This window comes from Bos indicus x Bos taurus, chromosome X (assembly GCF_003369695.1).
Source record: "Bos indicus x Bos taurus breed Angus x Brahman F1 hybrid chromosome X, Bos_hybrid_MaternalHap_v2.0, whole genome shotgun sequence".
Taxonomy (NCBI): domain Eukaryota; kingdom Metazoa; phylum Chordata; class Mammalia; order Artiodactyla; family Bovidae; genus Bos; species Bos indicus x Bos taurus.
Window position 1 is genome coordinate 406,360 of NC_040105.1, and position 13,302 is coordinate 419,661.

Consider the following 13,302-nt stretch of genomic DNA (forward strand, 5'->3'; position numbering starts at 1 on the left):
AGACATTCTCTGTCACAGACTGAATCTGTTCCCAATTTCTTGTCCAAACAACGAAAAATATACAAGCGCATTTTCCCCGGGACCCCTTCTGACCTTTTCAGAGGGAAACGGCACCCGGTACAGAGCTTGATGCTTTCTGGACGTTTGATCTGAAGTGGAAGCCACCTGTTTCCACAACTCATCGGCTAACATTTGACTACGCTCCCCAAAGTGGGGCTTTGCAAAACTGACATCCCAGAAGCCTGTAGATCTAAGCTTAGGAAAACAGACAAAGATTTTTTGAAGGGTTTAAATGACTTCTGCTAATTTGATGGTGTTGACTATGGAGATAATCAGTACCAAAGTGAAATGGGTGGTTATATCTTTAGACATATTCCCCAGATCCTTAGAAGTAGAAATTCTCTGTGTGTGTGTTTAGAGAGAAAGAGAGAGGACGATATAGTAGATCCATAGACAGAAATTAGATGAAATAGATGATAGAGATAGATAAATTCAGATTATTAGTTGATAGAACATGATAGATAGATAGGTGATGGACATACAGTAGAGATACATGGATAAATACATGATACACAGATGATATGAAACATAAATGATGGATAATAGTGAGATAGAAGAGAGATGACAGATAGGTTGATGCAGGAATAGATATGAAAGATATATTGACCATAATACGATAGAAAGATAAACGACTGATGATCAATCAATTGATAGATGTTTGATACATAGCTAGATGGGAAGAGAGAAAGCTAGCTAGCTAGCTAGATGATGTCCCCATGGATGGTAGCCCACCAGGCTCCTCTGTCGATGGGATTCTCCAGATAAAAATACTGGGGTGGGTAGCCATTCCCTTCTCCAGGGGATCTTGCCAAACCTACAGGAGGCGGGCAGAGCAACCCTGTCTAGTGTTCTCGGCTGGAGAATCCCACAGACAGAGGAGCCTGGTGGGCTACATTCTGTAGGGTCGCTGAGACTCGGACACGACTGAGTGGCTAATACTTTCTACTTTCCACCTAGTAGAGCTGACCGTACCTGGGTCAGGCTTGGGGGGTGGGAGGGGCATTGGTTCCTCTCCATCTCAGGATGCCTATGGCCAGCACATCTTGCAACTGATGAACAAACCTAGGAAAAAATGACAGCAAATAACGCCCAGCCATAGCGTGGTGTGAATCCCCAGGTTTTCCCATTCACGGTCAAAGTTCTCAAACCGCGTTGACTGAAGGCTGCTAAACCTCGTTCGCAAAGCACTCAGAGCCTCTCGCCTTCCCGGTGAATTCCACGTCCTTCTGCTGCCCTGTGGACGCCCGTAAGGCACTCTTGGGGGGACCCCCCTGGAATTCCTCCACTCGGGGCCTCGAAGCCGGAAACAGCATCAAAGCTGCCCCACGGGACAGGCTGGGCCCTCCCCCTGCCTCTCCCAGAGGCCCCGAGGTGCTGCGCAGTCCAGCCCTGGTGGAAAATAAACTTGTTAATGCGACCGGGATCAACCGGCGGGCTTCTCTCTGTGATACATTCACGCAAATTGGATGTAATTGGCTCAATGGAATTCCAAGCAAGTCCTGGCCCGACCTTCTGCCTCCTGCTCTGCCGGCTCGGCGGGGAGAGCTGGAGCTCATGACATCATGCAGCAGTTGGCACATATTTATACAATTTGTCGTCATTCTGCCCGTATCGTCTGGAGGCTGGAGAATTTGCCTCTGGCGTCCCTGTGAAGCCAGGGATGTGAGAATCACATGGTGGATGCATGATGCGTGCATGGAGCAGGTGAGTGTGTGTGTGTGTGAGTGTGGTGGAGATGTGTCTGTGGAGAGTGTGGTCTGTGTACTGAGGGGGGCGTGTGTGTGTGTGCCATGGGGTTATCTGTGTATGTGTGTGTGTGTGGAGGGGATGTGTGGGTGTCTGTATATGTGATGGAGATGTGTCTGCAGTGATTGTGGTCTGAGTAGTGGGGGTTGTGTGTGTGTGTGTGGAGATGTGTCTGTGGTGAGTGTGGTCTGTGTACTGAGGGCTGTTTGTATGTGTGAGTGGTGGGGATGTGTATCTATATCTGTGTATGGAGCAGGTGTGTGTGTGTGTGTGGTGGGGATATGTGTGTGTGTGTGCATTTGTGTCTGCGGTGAGTGTGGTCTGACTAGTGAGGGTTTTGTGTGTGTGTGTGGAGATGTGTCTATGATGAGTGTGGTCTGATTAGTGAGGGGTGTGTGTGTGTTGCTGGCGTGGATGTGCCGAGCGTGAGGTGGGTATCTCCTGACACCAGGAAAGCGTGCTACGAGCTAAGGATGCCAGACAAGCACAGACGAGCCCATGAGGTCCCTGAGCCAGCGCACACGCTGTCCGCAGGCGTGCCTCCAGCAGACCCCGCTGTGCACGCGTCTGCACGTACAGCCGTGGCAGGCCAGACCTTCTCCGTCCCAAGCCCCACATGGTGTCCACCGGGCAGGGGCCGCCTGCCTTTGCCTAAATGGTGTCTTAAGGCTGAGCTGGAACATCAGGCTTGCCAGGGAAACACAGCATCGACGGCGGAACGTTCCTTTTCTTTTCAGGAAAGCAGAAGCGGAATTTTCAGGGTCAGCATGTCCGAAGTGAAGGGTTTCCCCGATGGCTCAGCGGGGTGAAGAACTCGCCTGCCAAGGCAGGAGTCGCAGGAGACTTGGGTTCAATCCCTGGGTCGGGAAGATCCCCTGGAGGAGGAAATGGCAACCCACTTCAGTATTCTTGCCTGGAGAATCCCAGGGACAGAGGAGCCCAGCGGGCTATATTCCGAAGGGTTGGAAAGAGTCAGACACAACTGAGCACGTATGCACACACACACACACACACACACACACACGTGTGGCCTTGACACGTGCTGTTTGCCTGACTTCTAGCTTCAACTGACCTTCCTGCCCATGTAAGGGCCAACCATAGCCACCTGCAAAGAAAACTAACAATTTTCAAATCTGCCTGCCCCCCAACAAAGTTGCAAATTCGTTTAAACCAAAGCCAAGAAGTCTCGTGCGTGCATGCTGCTGCTGCTGCTAAGTTGCTTCAGTCATGTCTGACTCTTTGTGACCCCAGGGACTACAGCCCGCCAGGCTCCTCTGTCCATGGGATTCTCCCAGGCAAGAAGACTGGAGTGGGTGTGTGTGTGCTAGTCGCTCAGTCGTGTCTGACTCTCTGCAACCCCGTGGACTGTAGCCCACCAGGCTCCTCTGTCCATGGGATGCTCCAGATAAGAACCCTGGAGTGGGTTGCCCTGCCCTCCTCCAGCAGATCTTCCCCACCCAGGGACTGAATCCACATCCGTTATGTCTGCTGCACTGGTGGGTGGTTCTTTACCACCAGCGGCACCTGGGAAGCCCCTGAAAATCATGTACGTGGTATGTACTCCCGGCAGAGGTTAGGGGGGCCCTGGGTTACCCAGTGGCGGCAAGCTTCTGGTGGAGTTTGGGACGCACACAGAGGTGACGGGGTGGAGGACGCAGGAGGGGCAGGTTTGAGCAGGACGTCCCCGTGGAGACAGCGGAGTCGGGCCCACTGGGGGCTGGCTGGCGGGGACCATCTTCAGGCCAGCCCGTCGGGATGGGAACCTCAGAATGCGTTTGTGAACTCGCCACAAAGGAGTGTATAAAAGCAGATGAGGCATGACGGAATTAAAGTCTTTTTGAGTCGCAGGCTGGCCGTGGCACCCCGCCAGCTGCGAGGCAGCCGGCTGGCCCCGCCGACCCACGGTTCCAATTAGATGCCGGGATGACCTCATGCAGAGGGTATACTGCCCGAATATTAAAAATTCCTGGGGCAAGTGGCATTAGGGAGAAGGGAAGGAGGGGTGTGTGTGTGTGCGCACGCGCGCATGTTTCATTTTATTTCAACACCCGCTCCGTCGGCCGGGGCAACGGCGAGAGGAAATTGCTGGGTCTCGACTTCGTGTTTGAGTGGATAGAAGACAGATTTACAACACATGGAAGAAACAATTAGGACCGGGGGCTCCGCCGACTACAAAGTGAGGAAATAAATTCCTATAATGAGATGTGTGGGGGCGGGGGGGAGCGCGGGGCAGCAGTGAGCCGTGTGCTGGCGTCCAGAGGCTGCGGCGGGTCGCCGCGGAGCTGCCCTCAGCCACACATGGCCCACACATGCCTCAGTCCCTCCCGCTCACGGCTTCATGAGGCACTCCCTGCCACCCGGCCGCAAACTCGCCCAGGAATGTCACCAGAGCTCACAGGGACCTGTGGAGCGAAGCCCTTAAGGTTGGCTTAGACGTCAAGGAGGGGACAGGGAGAAGGTGAGACAGGCCTGCAAGCGGGCAGAGCCTCCGAAGTGCAGAGGGACTGATCAGAGGTGCCTTCCAAAAACATAAATGAGTGCAGGGGAATAGCATACAGCCACGAGAAGGAGGGCGGCTGGTTGTCTCCTGGAAATGGAATTGCCCACTGAGTGCTCTGTGTCTGCTTCTCTCACTGAGCCTTGTGTGTTCAAGGTCCATCCACGTTTTAGCCACTGTCCAAGTTTCACTCCTTTTCACGGCTGCATAATATTCCACCGTGTGCATGGACCCACCCCCATGCTGTTTATCCATCCATCCATCCACCCATCCACCCACCCATCCATCCACCCATCCGCCCACCCATCCATCCATCTATCCATCCATCCACCCACCCATCCACCCATCTATCCATCCATCCACCCATCCATCCATCCACCCACCCACCCATCCACCCACCCATCCATCCACCCATCCATCCATCCATCCACCCACCCACCCATCCACCCACCCATCCATCCACCCATCCATCCATCCATCCACCCATCTATCCATCCATCCACCCACCCATCCATCCATCCACCCATCTATCCATCCATCCACCCACCCATCCACCCATCCATCCAACCATCCACCCACCCATCCATCCACCCACCCATCCATCCACCCATCCATCCATCCATCCACCCACCCATCTATCCACTCATCCATCCACCCACCCATCCATCCATCCACCCATCCATCCATCCATCCACCCATCTATCCACCCATCCATCCACCCATCCATCCACCCATCCACCCACCCACCCATCCACCCACCCATCCATCCACCCATCCGCCCACCCATCCATCCATCTATCCATCCATCCACCCACCCATCCACCCATCTATCCATCCATCCACCCATCCATCCATCCACCCACCCACCCATCCACCATCCATCCATCCATCCACCCATCTATCCATCCATCCACCCACCCATCCATCCATCCACCCATCTATCCATCCATCCACCCACCCATCCACCCATCCATCCAACCATCCACCCACCCATCCATCCACCCACCCATCCATCCATCCACCCATCCATCCATCCATCCACCCATCTATCCACCCATCCATCCACCCATCCATCCACCCATCCACCCACCCACCCATCCACCCACCCATCCATCCACCCATCCATCCATCCACCCATCCGCCCACCCATCCATCCATCTATCCATCCATCCACCCACCCATCCACCCATCTATCCATCCATCCACCCATCCATCCATCCACCCACCCACCCATCCACCCATCCATCCATCCATCCACCCATCTATCCATCCATCCACCCACCCATCCATCCATCCACCCATCTATCCATCCATCCACCCACCCATCCACCCATCCATCCAACCATCCACCCACCCATCCATCCACCCACCCATCCATCCACCCATCCATCCATCCATCCACCCACCCACCCATCCACCCATCCATCCATCCATCCACCCATCTATCCATCCATCCACCCACCCATCCATCCATCCACCCATCTATCCATCCATCCACCCACCCATCCACCCATCCATCCAACCATCCACCCACCCATCCATCCATCCACCCACCCATCCACCCATCCATCCATCCATCCACCCACCCACCCATCCACCCACCCATCCATCCACCCATCCATCCATCCATCCACCCATCTATCCATCCATCCACCCACCCATCCATCCATCCACCCATCTATCCATCCATCCACCCACCCATCCACCCATCCATCCAACCATCCACCCACCCATCCATCCACCCACCCATCCATCCACCCATCCATCCATCCATCCACCCACCCATCTATCCACTCATCCATCCACCCACCCATCCATCCATCCACCCATCCATCCATCCATCCACCCATCTATCCACTCATCCATCCACCCATCCATCCACCCATCCACCCACCCATCCATCCACCCATCCACCCACCCATCCATCCACCCATCCATCATCCATCCATCCACCCATCTATCCATGATCCATCCACCCACCCATCCACCCATCCATCCACCCACCCATCCACCCATCCATCCATCCATCCATCCATCATCCATCCACCCACCCATCTATCCACTCATCCACCCACCCATCCATCCATCCATCCACCCATCCATCCATCCATCCACCCACCCATCCACCCATCCATCCACTCATCCATCCACCCATCCATCCACTCATCCATCCATCCATCCATCATCCATCCATCCACCCATCTATCCATGATCCATCCATTCACCCATCCATCCATCCACCCATCCATCCATCTACCCATCCATCCACCCATCCACCCACCCATCCACCCATCCATCCATCCATTCACTCATCCATTGACTCATCCATCCATCCATCCATCCACCAATCCATCCATCCATCCACCCATCCATCCATCCTCATCCATTCACCCATCCATCCATCCACCCACCTATCCATCCACTCATCCATCCATCCACCAATCCATCCATCCATCTACTCATCCATTCACCCATCCACCCATCCATCCACCCACCCATCCACCCATCCATCCATCCATCCACCCACCCATCCACCCATCCATCCATCCACTCATCCATCCATCCATCCACTCATCCATCCATCCATCCATCCACCCACCCATCCATCCACTCATCCATCCATCCATCCACCCATCCATCCATCCATCCACCCATCCATCCACCCACCCATCCACCCATCCATCCACTCATCCATCCGTCCATCCATCCACCCATCTGCTCATCCATCTATTCACCCCCCTCCCACAGCCCGTAGCCACCATGAACCCACCTCCTGTCTCTGTGGACTTGCCTTTTCTGGAATTTCCTACAAACGGGATCACACTCTGTGCCCTTCTGTGTCTGCGTCTCTCACTGAGCATGGTGAGCTCACGCTGTAGCCTGTGTCAGAGCTTCACTCCTTTTCATGGGTGTGTAATATTCCACTGTGTGGCTGGACCTCATGCTGCTTACCCACCCATCCATGGATGGCTTATCTTTTACACCCTTTAGGCACTGTGTGACTTGCCAGCTATTTTAGAAATTGTGTCCTTGTGCCGTGATGTCTCCCAGAAGCTGATGGAGTGAATGGAATTCACGGGACACATTTCTCTCTCCCTCCCATGACCTGCAAACTTGTAGTAGGATATCGAAGCCTGGTGAATTCAAACTGAATAGCATTCCTGCTGCATCTCACCACATGGGGCAGGATGTCAGAGTGTCCATTCTTTGGTGCATCATCCTTAACTAGAGCCTTACTGGTAGTAGCTCACATAGCCAGCCTTTCCAGTCTCTGCAAAGTCCCCCATCTTTCTTTGTGCCTGGATGGCTTAAACACCTAAAAATGATCATCATGGCTTCCCAGGTGGCTCAGGGGATAAAGAATCCATTTGCAGGGCAGGACATGCAGTCAAATGTGGGTTCAATCCCTGGGTGGAGAAGATCCCTCGGAGGAGGGCATGGCAACCCACTCCAGTATTCTTGCCTGGAGAATCCCCATGGACAGAGGAGCCTGGTGGGCTACAGTCAATGGGTTACAAAGAGTAGGACACGACTGAAGCAACTTAAAATGCATGCACTCACAAATGACCATCACACAGATTTGTTTTGCTTGTGTTTCAGTCATGGAGAGGTACAACTCCATAATTTATTCTGCATTTCTGAGCTCGAATTCTTTCAGGACTTCCCTGGTGGTCCTGGTGGCTGTGACTTCACCTTCCAACGTAGGGGGTGCGTGTCGAATCCCTGCTCAGGGAACTAAGATCCCACATGCTTTGATGACCAAAAACAACTGAAGTATAAAACAGAAGTAAATATTCTAACAAATTCAACAAAGACTTTAAAATGACCCACATCCATAGGTATATGAAAGTCCCTGATATATGGCATAAACCACCACAATATTGTAAAGCGATTATCCTTCAATTTAAAAGGTCAGTTTTCATTCCAATCCCAAAGAAGGGCAATGCCAAAGAATGTTCAAACTACCATACAGTTGCACTCACCTCACACACTAGCAAAGTAACGCTCAAAAGTCTCCAAGCCCAGCTTCAACAGTATGTGAACCGAGAACTTCCAGTTGTTCAAGCTGGATTTAAAAAAGGCAGAGGAACCAGAGATTAGATTGCTAACATTCGTTGAATCATAGAAAAAGCAAGAGAATTCCAGAAAAACATCTACTTCTGCTTCATTGACTGCACTAACATTGATTGTGTGGATCACAACAAACTGTGGAAAATTCTTCCAGAGATGGGAATACCAGACCACCTGACCTGCCTCTTGAGAAATCTGTATGCAGGTCAAGAAGCAACAGTTAGAACTGGACATGGAACAACAGACTGGTTCCAAATTGGGAAAGGAGTACGTCAAAGCTGTATACTGTCACCCTGCTTATTTAACTTATATGCAGAGTACATTACGAGAAACGCTGGGCTGGAGGAAGCACAGGCTGGAATCAAGATTGCCAGGAGACATATCAATAACCTCAGATATGCAGATTGCACCACCCTAATGGCAGAAAATGAAGAAGAACTAAAGAGCCTCTTGAAGAAAGTGAAAGAGGAGAGTGGAAAAGTTGGCTTAAAATTGAATATTCAGAAAACTAGGATCATGGCATCCAGTCCCATCACTTCATGGCAAATGGATGGGGAAACAATGGAAACAGTGACAGACTTTATTTTGGAGGGGCTCCAAAATCACTGCAGATGGTGACTGCAGCTATGAAATTAAAAGACGCTTACTCCTTGGAAGAAAAGTTATGACCAACTTAGGCAGCATATTAAAAAGCAGAGACATTACTTTGCTAAGAAAGGTCCATCTAGTCAAGGCTATGGTTTTTCCAGTGGTTATGTATGGATGTTAGAATTGGACCATAAAGAAAGCTGAGTGCCAAAGAATTGATGCTTTTGAACTGTGGTGTTGGAGAAGACTCTTGAGAGTCCGTTGGACTGCAAGGAGATCCAACCAGTCAACCTTAAATGAAATCAACCTTGAATATTCATTGAAAGGACTGATGCTGAAGCTGAAGCTCCAATACTTTGGCCACCTGATGCAAAGAGTCAACTCATTAGAAAAGACCCTGATGCTGGGAAAGATTGAAGGCGGGAGGAGAAGGGGATGACAGAGGATGAGATGGTTGGATGGCATCACCGACTCAACAGACCTGAGTTTGAGTAAGTTCCGGGAATTGGTGCAGGACAGGAAAGCAACTGAACACCACCAACAAAAAAATAAATTTTAATAAATCAATAACTAATTTAAAAATTTGGATTGTTAAAAAACTGACCCACATCAAAAAATCTTTTTAAAGATCCCTCCCTCTAATGTCTTCTGCTTCTGCTCAGTCACTGAGTCATGTCTGACTCTTTGCGACCCCATGGACTGTAGCCTGCAGACTCCTCAGTTTGTGGAACTCTCCAGGCAAGAACACTGGAACGGGTTGCCATTTTCTCCTCCAGGGGATCTTCCCAATCCAGAGATCAAACCCGGGTCTCCTGTATCTCAGGCAGATTCTTTACCATCTGAGCCACCAGGGAAGCCCACCTAGTATGTGGATAGTCAGAAATACACAATACATGGGAAGACAAGAAATTGAAAACTTTTTTTTTTTTTCAGTTTTCAAAAATCGATTTTTGGAAAAGTGACTCCGTGTTCTGGTTTCCTCCAAAGGTAATACACGAGTCTCTCTCTGTGTCTCTCTCTCTGTCTCTCCCCTTCTCTCTGTAGTAGAGGAAGTCAGAGGTTTGCCATATTTGATGAGCTTTGTGGGATTCCCGTCACTGTTGATGTGGGTTCTTGCTTTGCATCATCGTAGATCGGGGCAGCCCTTGTGATCAGCCCCCGTATCCTTTGAACACGAAACAATCACTCTTTGATAGCATTCATGCCGATTGGTGATATAAGAGGCCCCCAACTCACCTTTGTGTATTTCCCAACGGGACCCGGAGGCGTTTATTCTTGGGAGTCCTGGTGCCGGACAGCCACCGAGCATACAGGGAAAGTGAAATCCGGTTTTCTTATAGAGAACAAGCCAGTGAAGCTAACTGTTATGGTCTCCTTTGTCCATTTCTGGGCTTCTCTGGTGGCTCAGAACAGTAAGGAATCCACCTGCCAATGCAAGAGACCCGGCTTCAATCCCTGGGTCGGGAACATCCCCTGGAGAAGGAAATGGCAAGCCACTCCAGGATTCTTGCCCGGAGAAACTCCAGTATCCTTGCCTGGAGAACCCCATGGACAGAGGAGTCTGGTGGGCTGCAGCCCATGGGGTCACAGAGAGTCAGACAGGACTCAGTGACTATCACTTTCACTCATTCGTTTGTAGGAATAGATGATTGGTGATTCGCAGCACATAAGACACAATAGCATATAAAATATGTCAGAAGCTTTAAAATTATAATATGTTATTGTACACAGAATACTTCAAAATGTAATCAGCTTTCGCATTGGGCATATTTTTTTGCAGATTTTTCTTCGATGTGGACCGTCTTTAGTCTTTATTTGTTATGTAGCTTCTGTTTTACCTTTTCATTTTTTTGGCCACGAGGCAGGTGGGAATCTTAGGTTCGTGTCCAGGAATCGAATGCCTGTCCCCTGCATTGAAAGGCAAAGACTTAACCACTGGACCACCTGGGAAATGCCAGGTAGCACATATTTTGAATTAAAGGAAAAAAGAAAAAAAGTGGCCCCAACGCTTTCCAAGAGAAGATTCCACTCAAGGTGACTGCCATCTCTGTGTGATAATTCCCTCCCGACATCCTCGCTATTGAATAAAATGCAGTAATACAATTTGCTCAGATCAAACCCCACTTAAGGAGTCCATCCAATTCCCCGAGCTGCCAAATCTGAAGGGGTTAATGCTCTTTTATGCTTGAGATTACCATTTTATGACCCATGCTTTGCGAAAGACCCATTATCATAAAATTGAGAAATCCCATCAAACCCCCCCTCCCAGCTCCTGCCAAGTAAAGAGAACAAGCGTTGTTTCCCGCCCCCCCGCCACCCGAACAAGTCAGACGGTTATGCTAAGCAATTACCGGGTGACTGCGTACTGGTCTGTGTGCCGAGGATTAAAAATAAAAATTAAAGTAACGAGGCATGCGTTGGATTTAAGGAAGTGTCGCCATACTTCATTTGAGTTTGTACTGAATTATTTAAACCCTCTTAACTGCCTGCCCCCACGCATCCACTTGCGTTTGTAGGCTTGTCGTCGGGGAGAAGACACGGGCTTCCTCCTTCCTGGGACGGGGAGCCTAGGGGAGCTGCTAATTAGTGATGCGATTTTTGTTTAATGAAGAGGAAGCTTGATCTGGGGCTGAGTCTGTTCCTTCAGTCGCTCAGTCGTGTCCGACTCTTTGCGACCCCATGAACCACAGCACGCCAGGCCTCCCTGTCCATCATCCACCCACAGGAGGCGGAGGAAGGGGGCGGGGTCAGGTATTGATTGACAGGTCATTCTCCGAAGACATGAGAAGGTCCTCCTCCCGGAAGGAGGTCTCTGCTGGGAAAAGGACGATTGATCCGACCCTAATTACGTGATAATCTTCTCATCTCCAATCTGCAGACGCAGGCACGCGTCTACACATCCCGCTTCTGGGTGTTAGGACGCACGCGTTCTTGCGTCTCTTAAACCCACCCCGCGAAATCCCAGGCAATTCTTTTCCTGGTTTTGTCTTCCAATGGTGACCGCAGGAGCTAGCTTTGAAAATACCAATTATCCACCATCTTGGGGCTTTTTCTGTTTTTTATTGGAGCATAGCTGATTTATAATGTTGCATTAGTTTAAGGTGTACAGCAAACTCACTCAGTTATACATACATATAGACATATAGACATATATATATATATATATATATATATATATATATATGTCTGTGTATATATAAGCTGAGCGCCGAAGAATTGATGCTATTGAACTGTGGTGTTGGAGAAGACTCTTAAGAGTCCCTTGGACTGCAAGGAGATCCAACCAGTCCATTCTGAAGGAGATCAGCCCTGGGTGTTCTTTGGAAGGAATGATGCTAAAGCTGAAACTCCAGTACTTTGGCCACCTCATGAGAAGAGTTGACTCATTGGAAAAGACTCTGATGCTGGGAGAGATTGGGGGTAGGAGGAGAAGGGGATGACAGAGGATGAGATGGCTGGATGGCATCACTGACTCGATGGACGTGAGTCTGGGTGAACTCCTGGAGTTGGTGATGGACAGGGAGGCCTGGTGTGCTGCGATTCAAGGGGTCGCAAAGAGTCGGACACGACTGAGCGACTGATCTGATCTAAGCATGCCTGCATGCATGCTAAGTTGCTCAGTCATGTCCTACTCTCTGCAACCCCATGGACTGTAGACCCCCAGCTCCTCTGTCCATGGGATTGTCCAGGCAAGAACACTGGAGTGGGTTGCCATGCCCTCCTGCAGGGGGTCTTCCCAACCCAGGGATCAAACCCAGTTCATCTCCTACATTGGCAGGTGGGTTCTTTAGCCCTAGCACCACCTGGTAAGTCCATATACATATACATATACATATACACAGGCAACCCACTCCAGTATTCTTGCCTAGAGAATCCCATGGACAGAGGAGACTGGCGGGGCTACAGTCCACGGGGTTGCAGAGAGTTGGATACAACTGCAATGACTAAATAGTAGCCCTGTACATATACATAAATCCACTCTTTTTTTAGAATCTTTTACCATAAAGGTAATTACAGACTATTGAGTGTTCCCTGTGCTATACAGCAGGTCTTTATTAGTTATCCATGATATGTTGCTGTGTTAGAGTAAAAAATGGCAACCCACTCCAGTCATCTTGCCCGGAGAATCCCATGGACAGAGGAGCCTGGTGGGCTGCAGTCCATAACATCACAAAGAGCTGGACACGACTGAGTGACTGGGCATACATACATACATATGTACAAGTTGTTGTTGAGTTGCTAAGTCATGTCTGGCTCTTTGGTGACCCCATGGACTGTAACCCACCGGGCTCCTCTGTCCATGATATTTTTCCCAGGCGAGAATACTGGAGTGGGTTGCA